Source organism: Lutjanus erythropterus, chromosome 16, assembly GCF_056507025.1.
Source record: "Lutjanus erythropterus isolate fLutEry1 chromosome 16, fLutEry1.hap2, whole genome shotgun sequence".
NCBI lineage: Eukaryota > Metazoa > Chordata > Actinopteri > Lutjaniformes > Lutjanidae > Lutjanus > Lutjanus erythropterus.
In genome coordinates this window covers 36016590-36029718 of record NC_139332.1, presented here as the reverse complement: position 1 = coordinate 36029718, position 13129 = coordinate 36016590, and the positions used below count along the sequence as shown (strand labels likewise).

The 13129-nt window shown below is 42.2% G+C and overlaps 1 protein-coding gene across 2 annotated transcripts in view; it reads right to left on the bottom strand.

Annotated features, from left to right (window-relative positions):
* Positions 1-13129, bottom strand: part of LOC146313557 (zinc fingers and homeoboxes protein 2-like) — a 150345-nt gene that overhangs the window by 28724 nt on the left and 108492 nt on the right. The window contains exon 3 of one of the 2 annotated variants that reach the window (XM_084739736.1): positions 7789-7906. The gene's annotated coding sequence lies outside the window, so the exon portion shown is untranslated. The remainder of the gene's footprint in view (positions 1-7788; positions 7907-13129) is intronic. The other variant, XM_084739737.1, reaches the window with a different exon arrangement.

Below are 13129 nucleotides of genomic sequence, written 5' to 3'. Positions count from 1 at the left end.
GGCCTCCATCCAAACACCCCCCCCCAAAAAAACCCGAAACACACACACACACACACACACTTCAGTGAACTCTGTCAGAAAATAAAATAAATAAATAAAAAAAATAATAAATAAAAAATAACACCGTCCTTGGACGGAGCGTCAAATCACAAACATGTGTCAGAGCAGCAGATAAATAATCGCGCCTCACAATGGCTGTAAATTTTTATAAACATCGACTTTTGGCTTTTAAGGAACACAACTTTTTTTTTTTTTTTCCACCCTTTAAATTTCAGTTTTGTGTCTCGGAGCGCAGCGCTTTGCCCTCGTGACTCCCCTGCCATCCCTCCATCCTAAAATTTAATGGATGCAGTGACTCATTAAAAAGTGAAGGGGGGAGGGAGGGGTGGCGGAGAGAGGGGTGGGGGGTGGTGGGGGGGGGCAAAAAAATTAGGAAAGAGACAGAGAGAGATAGAGACAGAGAAAGCGGTGCTTCATTTCCATGGCGTTACTATGGCAACAGCAGCGCAGGAGAGACGGCGAGGTGCCCTTCTGCCGTCGCAGCGCCTCGCCGCCGAATATTAACCAGGCCTGTATGCTCAGGTGCTAATTAGGAGAGGAGAGGAGAGGGAGGAGGAGGAGGAGGCGAGGAGGAGGGAGGTCAGGAGGGAGGAGAGGGGACGAGAGAGTGAGAAGAAGAGAGTGAGAGGAGAGGTCAGGAGGGGAGAGGGGTGGGGTTGGGGGAGAAAAAAAAACACAAGAGGCGACAAGAAAGAGGAGGAGGAGGAGAAAACTGGGGTGAGGTGGAGAGAGGAGGTCAGGAGGGGGCAGGGGATGAAGAGGAAGAGGAGGAGAAGTGGGAGCAAAGAGAGAGGAACAGGTGGTGAGAGGAGGAGGAGGAGGGACAAGCGGGAGAAGTGGAGGAGAGGAGGTCAGGAGAGGGGAGGTCAGGAGGTCGATGAGGAGGAGGGGAGGAGATAAGACAAAGAACAAGACACGGTCGAAACCACAGCTACGACTGAACCGCGTCCGGCTAACGTCCAAATGACGACACCTGTCAGAGGAAACATGAACGATCATTTTCGTGTTTCATTTCTCACGTTTCCAACAAACTAAATCTCATGAAAATCGGTTCAGAGTTACACGAGTTACAGTCGATTTGTTGTGAAGTCTGCATCATTTAATACACGCTGGGCCTCGAGCAAGAACCGCTCGTACGAACTGATTCAGGAGAACTTGTTGCATTCACCAGTTTTCTCATATTTTTAATTTTCTTTCAGACACAAACACATTTCACAAGGTCCAGACCTGTCGTAGAGTCACGTGCAGCCAGTCTGCTAAAGTTTTTCACTAATTTCATTAGTCTGAAGACATTCTGAGCTTGAAAAATAAATTACACATCATAACTATGTCGACTTTATCCTGTTTGACTGGATTTCACATTATAATATCATTGGAAATATACACATGAAACCTTTTATCATTAATTTAATGATGTATTATTACCTGCTGTCAGGTGAACTGACTGTATATCTTCACATGCAGCTTTATGAAGTTGCTGTCCAGGGGATCATCCTCACTTATTCTGTCCTCTATCACAGTAATAAAAACTTCCCCTTGATTCGCTCCTCCTGTTGCAGTCATACATCGTCCTGCTGTGGTGGGGCGTTCTTTTCTTTTTTTCTTTGAAGCCATTTTCATATCGAGATATTTCTTCTTTATTTCAGGGACAGTCTGACCCTCAGGAAACATTTACATTAACGCACCGTTTTACCAGGACAGTTCACCCAAGAATAGAAATTCAGTAATTATCTACTCACCCTCATGAAGGTTGTGTTTAGTTTCACAGGAAAACAGTGTTGCAGAATCTCCCAAACAATGGAAATGAATGGTTTTCAAACAAGTCATGTCGTTCACCCGCACATACACACCAGTTCAGACAGTGTGCACACACGTGTGAACGTGGCTCTGAACTAAGAATCTACAGTGAAGATTCAGGCTAAAAACATGGTAAATCTTCCAAGTCAACTTGACATGTCAGGGCCTTAAAAGACTTGATGAGCAGTATGGAGGCATTTTGTGTTTTTTCTTTAAAGTTATTTTTTTCTGGTCACAAATCACTTTGGAGATTCGGCAGCAGTGCTTTCCTTTGAAACTCCAGCAGTGTTTTGTGGAGTGAAAAACTAAACCCAACCTTCAATCGGCAGGAGGGCGAGTAGATAAAGGCCCTTAATGACATTTCAATGATATTCCTTTATGGATCTATGAAAACTTCAAACTCAAGCACAGCAGTGTGTGTATACAGTGGGTGTGGTTGAGCATAAGAGAGAAAGAAAAAAAGGAATGACAGCGGCTGCACTCTGAGCAAATGTGTTGATCAAAAAGACGGACTGAAGTTTAGTAGTAAAGTTGTCTTGTGGCAGTAAATGTACAGTTTGCCCATGAAAACACTGCAGAAGTCTCCCAGCTGCAAGGTAAAGTGAAGGGAGAGTCTGCGCCGCCTCTGGGTTACAAAATGTGGATAAAGTAAGTTTTTACAGGTCACCAGCCGATTACTGTAAAAAGAAATTGACTTGAAGTCTAAATAAACACTTCAGGTCATATTTACAATCCGTGAGACGCTCAGAGCTGGTGCAGGCAGCTGAAAATGAGTTTCTGTGTTTCTGTCATTGAGAAAAGAAGTGAAAAACGCATCTGACTCACTTGCAGTCGAGACAGAGTTAGCATGAGAGATTTGAAACGAGCAGCATCGATGAGGTAAACCGCTGAAAAAGCCCACTTGCACTTCTCCTTGTTTATTTTTAAGCTCAGCGCAGCGCGAGGGTGAACACAGCTTAAGTGATGTCAGAGCAACGGTCAACAGGGAAACTCCAACACTTGACCGATCAATCGGGTAACTTCATCACTCACTCAGTAACTCAGTCAGAGACTTTCGGGTTTTTTAAGGCTGGACCTGCACTCTGCTGTGATCAAACCAAAAAGACGAGAGGAGAGGATTTGAGGATGAAGATGAGGAGAGGTGGAAGGACAGGAGAAAGTGAGGATTTAGATGGATTAAATAAGAGAGAGACATGAGAGAAATTGTGAAGAAATGAAAGCAGGAAGAGATGAAAAGACAAGGAAAGGGAAAGAGAGAACAAAGGAGGAGAAATTGTGACATGAAGGAACAAGGAGTAACAGTGAGGAGTGAGAGTCGAGGGAGGAGGTGACAAAAAAACAGGAAAAGGAGGGAGGGAAAATCCAAACAAAGAGAAGACACGTGTGGAAGAGAAAGTTTAAAAGGAAGAAGAGAGACACAGAGGAAAAAGGAAAGAAATGAGAATGCAGGTGAAGGAGAAGTGTGGAAGAAAGGAAGGAAAGAAGGAAAAAAGGGAGAGGAGGTGAGAAGAAAAGAGAGGACAGTGAGGAATAGATAAAAGATGAGAGGAGAGAGAGAAAGCATAAGAGGAGGCAAAGGACAGATAAGGTAAAAAAAAAGAAATGATGGAGGGATGAAATAAAAGAAGGAGCTCCTTGAGAGATAAGCAGAACAAAGAGATGAGATGGAAGGATGATGCAAAAAAAGAAATGAAATAATAAATTCAAAAAACAGTAGAGGACAGAGAGGCGAGGAGAAAAGAGAGGGAGGAGAGATATTAAAAAGAGGAGAGAAAGAATAGACAAAGTGAGGGAAAGGAGGAGAAAGAGAAAGGAGTGCAGACAGGAAGAATAATAAAGTGAGAGGTGGAGAAAAAGAAGAGGACGAAAAAGAAGGAGAGATAAGGAGGAGTGGAAAAGGAGATTGTGATGAAGGAGAAAATGGAGAAGATAAGGGAAAAGGGGGATGAAGGAGAGATAATAAAGGAAGAGAGAAGGGAGACAAGAGAAAGGGGAGGAGAGGAAGGTGAGATAAGAAAGAAGGAGGTGAGGAAGGACAGATAGAGATGAAGGAGGACAGGAAGGAGAAAAAGCAGCTCAGGAAGGAGGAGAAAAGGAGGAGAGGAGAAAGACAGGAGGGGGAGACATAAGAAGAGGAGGAAGGAGTGATGGAAAGGAAAGAAAGATGACAAGAAAAAATTAGAAAAGAAATCAGGTGAAAAGAAGACATGAGAAAGGAGAGATAAGGAGAAATTAGGAAAGGAAAAATATGATGACAAGATGAAGGAGATAAGGGAGCTGAGAAGGAGGAATAAGGAAAAAGAAGGAGAGGAGGCTGAGAGATGAGGAGAAAAGAAGACTGGAGGAAGGAAGAAAAGGAGGAGACATTAGGAAAGGGAGGGGGATAAGCAGAAAAAGAAGAAGTAGACCTAAGAAGAGATGGAGGAGGAAGGAGAGGTAAGGATAAAGGAGAAGAGGAGGGAGACAAAGAGAGATAAAAGGAAAGAGATAAAAAATGAGAGGAAGAAGCAATAAGGAGGAAGGAGCGATAAGGAGGAGGGAGGAGAGAAAGTGGGGGTAGGAGAGAGTGGCAGAAGACAGACATTGGGGAAATGGGAGTGAGGATTGAGATATAAGGAGGTTGGGTGAGGAAGGAAAGATAAAATAAAAAAAAGGAGGGAGAGAAGAGAAGAAAACAGGAGGGGAGGGAGACACAAGGAGAGAAGACAAGTGGAAGTCAATGAAGAGATTGGGAGACAGAAGAGGGAGACATAAAGTGGAAAGGGGGAAATGGAGGCTGGACATAAAAAAGAAGGAGAGGAAGGAGACATGGAGGGAGAATGGGGAGTAAGGAAACATAAGGTGGAAAGGAGGAGAGGAGGAAGGACATAACAAAAAAAGAGGAGAGAACGGAGAGATAAGGAGGAAAGGAAAAGGGACATAAAAAGGAGGAGAGGAAGGAGACATGGGAAGGAAAGAAGCAGAGAAAGTAGAAGAAGAGGGAGACATGGAAGAGGGAGCAGAGGAGGGAAACATGGTGGAAAGGAGGAGAGGAGAAAGAACATAATGAAAAATGAGAAAAGGAAGGTGAAGTGGAGAAAGGAGGAGTGGAAGGAGAAATAAGGAGGAAAGGAGGAGAAAAAGGAGACATAAAGAGAAAAAAGGAAGAGAAGAAGGAGACACAGGGAGGAGAGGAGGAAGGGCATAAAGAGAAAAAGGAGGAGTGGGAGGAGGCATAAGGAGGAAAGGAGGAGAAAAAGGAGACATAAAGAGAAAAAAGGAAGAGAAGAGGGAGACATAAAGAGGAGAGGAGGAGAGGAAGTAGACATAAAAAGGAGAGGAAGAGAGGAAGGAGACATAAAGAGAAAACAGGTAGAGAAGAAGGAGACATAAGAAGGAGAGGAGGAGAGGAAGGAGACATAAGTAGTAAGCAGAATTATGTGCGTCTCGTCTCCTCGGAGCCCGTCAGGTTGATCTGTTCTGCTCTGAGAGGTCAGCAGGGGACAAAGGAGGTGAAAGAGGGAGAGACAGAGGAGGGAGGAGGGAGGAGAGGAGGAGAGGAGGATGATTAAAGGCAGAGGGAGAAGAGGAGATGAAAAGAGGCTTACAGAGGTATAGACAGAGAGAAGGAGAGAGGGATGAGAGGAGGCGAGACAGAGGAGGTGTAGAAAGACAGCGAGCCGGGTCAATAAAACATGCATGAGCCAGTGGCTCTGTGTACATCTGTGTGTGTGTGTGTGTGTGTGTGTGTGTGTGTGTGTGTGTATTTCCATTTGCCTATGTGTGTGTGTGTATGTGTGTGTGTGTGTGTTCATGTATGTCTCTTTCTTCTTCATACATGTCCTCATCCATACGTGTCTTTGTCTCCTCCTTATATGTCGTCATCTCGTGTGTCTGATGTTTAGCGTGTCTGATTCGGCCTCTCTCGTGTATATGCGTGTCCTCACATCACGTGTACGTATTTCCGAGTGTACGCGTGCATGAACGTCTCCATATGTGGATGTGTGTGTGTGTCTTCACGTGTCCTCAGCTAACACGGCGCCGTCTCCATCCAGCCATGAGCTGCTATAAGCCTGAGAGACTGTGTGTGTGCTGCGACACACACTTATATTCAGCTGTATATAGGTCAGTGCAGCCCGTCCATGCTAACAGTGACTGCGCCGCCTCACGGCCTCGACTTCACGTCATTTAGCAGCAGATGTCATGATGAAAAAATAAAACGTGTGTTAAAGGAACAGAAATGCTCGAGTTTTAAGGAGACAGGCCCGTCCGTCAACATACACAAGAATAAAAGACACAGATCCCAAATTATTCATGTGAGCAGATCATTTAGTCCTGAGCTCGGTGCTAACAGGTTAGCTCTCACTGTGATAAAGTGATAGCACACAAGCTAACACTGACGTTCCCTCAAGTCATAATAAGAACTTATGTTTAACTAATGCAGATCTCCGCCAGGAAACCCGAACAAAATATTTGGATGTGACCTCTTTGTAATCACCACATTTTGATTAGGACCCGTAATTTAATGACATGTTTTTTTCAGTAACTTTAACAGATAACAGAGGCCTGGTGGCTCAGCGTTTTGCTCCATGTACTGAGGCTGTGAGTCCTCTGCAGCGGCCGTGGGTTTGACTCCTGCCTACACCCCTCTGCTGCGCGTCTCTCTCTCTACCCCTTTCCTGTCATATCTTCAGCTGTTCTATGGATTAAAGGCATAACAGCCCCAAATAATTTAAAAGAACTTTAACAGAAAACAATTTCATTTATTTCGTACTTTGATTACAAGCAACTTAGGGATGCAGCAGCTTGCAAAACTGGACTGTATCATGGTTTTCAGTCATTGAAAATTTTTCAAATAATACCAATAATAATAACTTTGATTCCTATACTGTATTATACTATACTATGGTACATATAGGAGATAATTATACACTGTATAGTATGATACATGACTACTGTCTGTAGTCTGCGTCAATGTCCCACCCACTATCTGATTGGTCATAAGTGACGAGTAATAGCCAATCAACACTGAAGGCAAACACAGATCTGCTCCGGTGAGCTAAGCAGACCTGTGAAGTCATGGGAGGATTTAACTTGAAGCAATGTGACGGCTTTTCACCGCAACTCTGCATTGGAATTATTATTTTAAAAAATAACAGTGACAGTAAAACTATAGTGGCTACATTCAGTAACTATACAGACCATGAACAGATGATGATCCATTTCAGCCATAATGTAACTAAGTTGTTGCTCTCCATTAGGGCTGCACAATTCAAAATCACAATAGGGCCAAGTTCAATATCCAAAGTGCAGAACCAAATTGGGATTGGGAAAAATGAGAGAGAAAACATCATCATTATGAGGCACTGTGGCGCTGCAGAGATGTCCTGGCCTAAATATGTTCTCCAGATGAAATTAAACTGTTTAGTACAGAAATAAACAAATATCACATCATCATGGCTCTAATAGAGTTTTTATTTCAGTCAAAATAAAAACTGTAACGCAAGTTTGATAATTTCTGCTAGTTCTATCGCATATAGCAATCGCAATTTCAGTAAAAATAATCACAGTGTGACTTTTTTACCATACCGTGCAGCCCTACTCTCAGCACTGCTAGTATCCTATCAGATATTTGTGGGACTTCTTGTCATGACGAGTGTATGAATTCTTCGGTTTTCTTCCAAGCAGACTTGAGATAATGTTCACAAGAACCGGACAACCCAAAAACATAAGCAATAGAAGAGGGTTTTCAAAAATTGTGAATCATAGAAGACCTTTAGCATTCAGTTATGAATGTGCACAAAAAGAAATTAGGCTGATCGGTCCAGTAGCATTCAAGATCACACACACATAAGCAGTCACATGGAGGAGATAACAAGATCCGACTCATTGTAACACTTTGAGAGCTTCAGGTTTTCTTTAGTGTGGCTGTATGTGTAGTCAGTGTATTACCTACAGTAGATGGCGGTCGACACGCCCCCAGTTTGGTGAAGCAGCAGGAGTCCTGGAGTAGGAAGCTGAGCAATGAACTGCTGTGGACAGACTTAGCAGCAACACGGATTTTAGACACCTACAAAAAAGAAAAATATCAGGATCAGTTTAAGAGTACGCCATATTTAGAATACTTTCACCTTGCGAATCTTGCTACTTGCACTTCTTGCTAATCTGTTAGGTTAGCGTGTATGCTAGTTTGTATATACTCTACTGAGTGATGATAGCTTGCATGCTACCACTTTAGCATTCAGAGTGATAGTGGACTCCATGCTAACATGGACGTGATGCTAAAAGCTAAACCTTTAGCTCTCACTTTGATGAGATGATGATAGAAACTTCCTGTGTGAGATGGTGCATAAATACTAAAGTTAACTAAAGTTAGATGTCATGTTTAATCCAGGGCTGCAATGTCTGAAAAATGTTCATCCCAGTTTCTCAAAGTCCAAAGTAATGTCTTTAAATGCTTAATTTTTCAGTCAGAGATTCAGTTTGATATGATAATAAACTGAGAAAAACGGAAAATCTCCATATTCGAGCAAAACAGCATTTTCTGCCATTTTTGCACAAAAAAATTAGATAATAATAATCATTAACCCTAACCCTATGAAAACAGTTTAATAGCTTCATAGTTTTCACCATGTGCCCTGTGCTGTAATCCTTATTGATGAGCCCTGAGTTACTGTTGTTATTAAAAATGAATTTTCCCAAAGAAAATATGTGAATAAGGCTAAATTTTACCTTCACCTTAAATTTTCAGCTGTTTAAACTGTGGTCCTCTGACACAGAAGAGTTACCATTACTAAGAACATATGCACTATGGGTCGTGTAAGGCGCTTTGGATAAAAGGTTCCACCAAATGGCACATTTTAATGACAAGTTAAATCCTTTATGGGGATTTAGTGAAAGGACTTTAAACTTTCTAGTTAAAAAAATCATTTTATTTTTGGCCTGTCTTTTATAGGAAAAGCTCAGCCATAGGCAGCCTGCAGTTCATACTGATGGAAGATTATTCTGGAGGTATTTTGGTTATTTTACACGCTATACAGAGGAGCGTTTTTTACATCCACATAGAGCTGCTGCACAATCAGGTGATCGAGTTATTCAGTGAAAATTTGGTTTATTCATTTATACTGGCATGTGTTGTTTTAAATGTTTTCTGTCTGGAGTTTAAATTGTCACAATATTGAGTTTTTGTGCCATTTGAAAACAGTAATCATGACTGTTAACTGTCACCTCAACGTCTTGCTGCACAAATACAATTTTCCCATTATTCATGCTGCACAATTTAAAACCACAAACAGATGCAATAGCTGAGTGAATGCAGGTTTATTGGTCCTCTTCTGAATAATTTCTCTGCATCATGTTGTTCTTTATCTGTTTATGATGGTTCTGTACGCACAGAGGTTCAAGCTGTAGCTGTCCTGCACCTCATCACAAAGGCTATTTTATTTTTTTTACCTTTATTCAACCTACTTTGAGGTTGGAAGCCTCTTTACCAAGCAAAGACAGCAGCAAAAACAAGTTGCAGCCAAAATGATGGATATAAAACAACTATCAACAGACTGCGGCACTGAAATAAGACTGAAATAAGAATAATAAGAGACAGTTAACATAGGAGTCACTGGGGCTGTAGTCTACCAAAGAAAGTCTTAGTCGATTGATTTTCTACTGCTCTTCATCCATCAGTTGGTTGATGGGGAAAAAAATCACCATAAATCTTCTTCCACAAAAAGCAACAAGAACAAACAGTTACTGGCATCTGCTCTCGATATTTATTTGGCTAAAACTGAAGTTTAATGTTCACACAGTTTCTCTTAAATTCTGTGTAAAGGAAAAAGTGGAACCATGGTCCCCCAACACTGTATAACTAAATAAACTAAATAACAAAATAAACCAACCAATGACGATGGTTCTTTGCCATCTGTCTCTGTACATTAGGGACAAACAGAAGCTGGTGTACATCTTGTGATCTGAGATAACAATGACTAATCTGACTGAGCTCCTTTTATCTTCCACTGCATGTTTGCAGTGTTGAAAGTGTTTCTTAATACTGAAGACAACTTTGAAGGAAGACATCTCCTTTACAATTACACTTGCAAATCAGCTGCACTGCAAACCTACTCTCTGCCATCTCTATGTTTGAAAACTGTCAAGATGCATTGCCACTAGAGCTGTGCAATGTTTACCTAAATGTCCACAGTCGAACACAACGATGGACGATGATATATTTGTTTGGCAGCTTTACTGTGGAAGCTGAGCTAAGAAAATAATGATGCAAAAATCAACAGCACGATTGAAGGAAACACACTAACAGCAGCCTGCAGAGAAGGAACACTGCTGCCACCAATGTAGCCAAGCATGTTGGGTTCACCTAACTGGACAGGTACAATAAAAACATAATGGACTGTCAGTCATCGCAACAGACCACAGCATCGTCCATCGGCCCAACCCTAAATGCCACAGTTGCTCTGGGGAAACCAAGAAGGAACGTTCTGAGCAGCTAGGACCTTTTCTCTCCTAAATATTACCTGGCAATGCGTGACAAACTATTTTGTCAGAAGGTAACTCCATAAAGAAATAAAGTTTTCTTGGCGATGATGTGGAACATCGACTATGAGCCAAACCTGTGGATGTCACTGATGGTCTCGTTCTTGTTCTTGTCCAACATGTGGTGGACAACTGAGGTGACTTGCAAGACAAGAGTCCAAAGACGAAAGTCACATGATGCATTTAACGTTATGTATGTTACTACTGTTAATAATGTTTTGGTTTACAATGGACAGAAACCCCGGTATCCTGGGTAAAAGTCCTGTGTTTGTTTGAGTCAGCCTTGCTCTTTATACAACATTGAAGTCAAAAGCCTGATGCGTCGCTTTCAGTCGCCAACGGATTCCGAGTGCATCTCTGAGTCGTTGAGGGACGGTAACAAATCCATGGTACATGAAAAGTTAGGAATGAGACTGGGCTGGAAAGACATCTTCAGTTATCACATATGGCTGTAATGCTTAGCTGTCCACATACTTTTGTCCATATAGTGTTCAATCTTAAGCTTGTTATACTTCTTAAGAGCGGTACATGAGAGAGAAAACTCCTGGGCGGCTCAGCTCAGGACTAAAAGGTCTCTCTTCAGATCTAAATCACTCCAGGTCATTCATCCCTACCTTCTAGATAGACTAAATCAGGTTTGCCCGGGGGTGTAGCTCAGTGGTGGAGCGTTTGACTGCAGATCAAGTTTGCCATCATCGTCTAAAACAAACCATCCGTCTGTCTTTTGTCGCTTCTTTTAACGTGGGGTTTCCCTCTGACACGCTCACTCAGGGATTACAGGAATATCACTGACTGCTTCCTTCCTGCTGCTTATTTGTACGATCACTGTTCGAGGAATCCAAGCTTCATCTACCGCCGCTCTCATTGTGAGTCGCTCCGGATAAGACTGCCTCAGATGCAAATGTAAATGTAAATAACCGTCCAGCGATGGTACTTGTGCGTATAAAAGCGCTGCTGGGGGTGTAATGCATTCTTTCGCGGTGAGGAGGGAGACAGAAAAAAAGGCTTCCTCCTCTTCCTCTGAATAGGCAGGATGGGCCACCTCGCCGAAGAGAATTCCATTAGTATTGGTTTCTGTGGAGGGTTTTACTGTCACATGGGCTGTAATGCTGCCTCAGAGGGCCTTTACGGCCTGCCAAGAAAAATTTCTGAAGCCGGTTGTGGAGGGAGCCCTGCTGAGGAAAAAAAAAAAGCTCAGGGCTGCACAAAAGGACTTCTAATAAACTTTTATCAGTCACAGTGCTTTGCTCCAGACCAGATTTATTCTTTCACGTTACTTTATTTCCACTCTGTCTTTTATGGCTGCCTTTACAACGCTGTGGGTCTGGATGTGGAGTGGCTCACGGCCGTACTGCTTATGGACGATGTCCACAAGACAAGAGTAGGAAATGACTGGAGACTTTTTTTTCTGATTAAAATCCCAATTTGGCTGTGAGGAACTGTGCAGGTTACAAGAAGTTTACCTCGTAGTTTGTGGGGCATTAACTTCTTGTTTACATCTGGGGTGATCTGATCACAAGGGGTGAATGCACTCAAGAGGCAGTGACAGCTCACTGAGATCTGACCACATTCAGAGGCCTTTACCACCAACATGGAACTAGGACTGGGCCAATAAAGGACTGCCATCATCCACTGCAATGACTGACAGCCAACATCATCATAACACTGTGATTTCAGGTAGTGTGTCCCCTCAGTTTAAGTCGAGTTTATGTGGGAGAGACGATAAGAAGAAGCTGTTGCTGCTGTTCGTTGCTTTGTGTCAGTGTTTAAAGACCCTTTTAGACCCATGTTTCACTTTGGACATCGTTTTATACCAATTTGGTCGCCCAACCCAACATGGAACCAGCCCTGCTCCAGTTTTTTTTGCATATTCTACAGGTTGTTGTGCATTTTGTATTGTGCCTTCTGTTGATGACATCCTTGATCACAATGGTTCCCTAAAAACTGGTATAAAAGCGGGTTGGTTAACTACATAGCAGCAGAGCTTATCTGTTGTAGAAGGACCTCCGGAGCTCGACTGGGCTGCACATGGGAAGATTCTTTTAACACCGTGGACAGAAAATGTCTCATTTTCTGGAAAAATATGAATTCCTACTCTCAGCAGTGTTCCAGTTAGCACCACCCCCATACGTAAGCCACGCCCCTTTATAACATCATTGCACCTGTGGGAGGAACTTCTTCTGTGATGGTATAATAGCTTTCTCTGGAGAACTAGCGCCACCAACTGCTTATCTCAATGAACTTACTAATATTTGCATAATGGAAGTGGATGGAAACGAGCATTCATCTACATTTTCTTTTGCAGATTTACTCAGAATTCTGTTAAAATTTGCCAGAAACAGTAAAGTGTATTTTTGAGGATTCTATAAGTGTTTCTCTTTTCCTTCCATCTTTTAAAGCCAAATAAATCTGCTGTTGCTGCGGCTGGAAATGTAAAGCTTGTGTTTTTCTGCTTAAATACAAAAAAAGAGCTGGCTGACTCAGAGTTAAGAGACGTGAATGGAAAAACCATTAGATACATGATGAGTCACAACAGTATCAATGATTCAAAATCAAAACACAGACTAATACTTGTGTGTACACTGATTGAAATTCTGACCATTTAAAAAGTTTATTTTCCAGGCATTGTAGTGACTTCATGCTTTAACTTATTCCTCAACAAGTTTGCATCAATATCCAATTATTACCTGAGGCATTCGGGTATTTTTGATTTGATTGGCTGCATGTGAACATATTATCTCATTGCCAATAA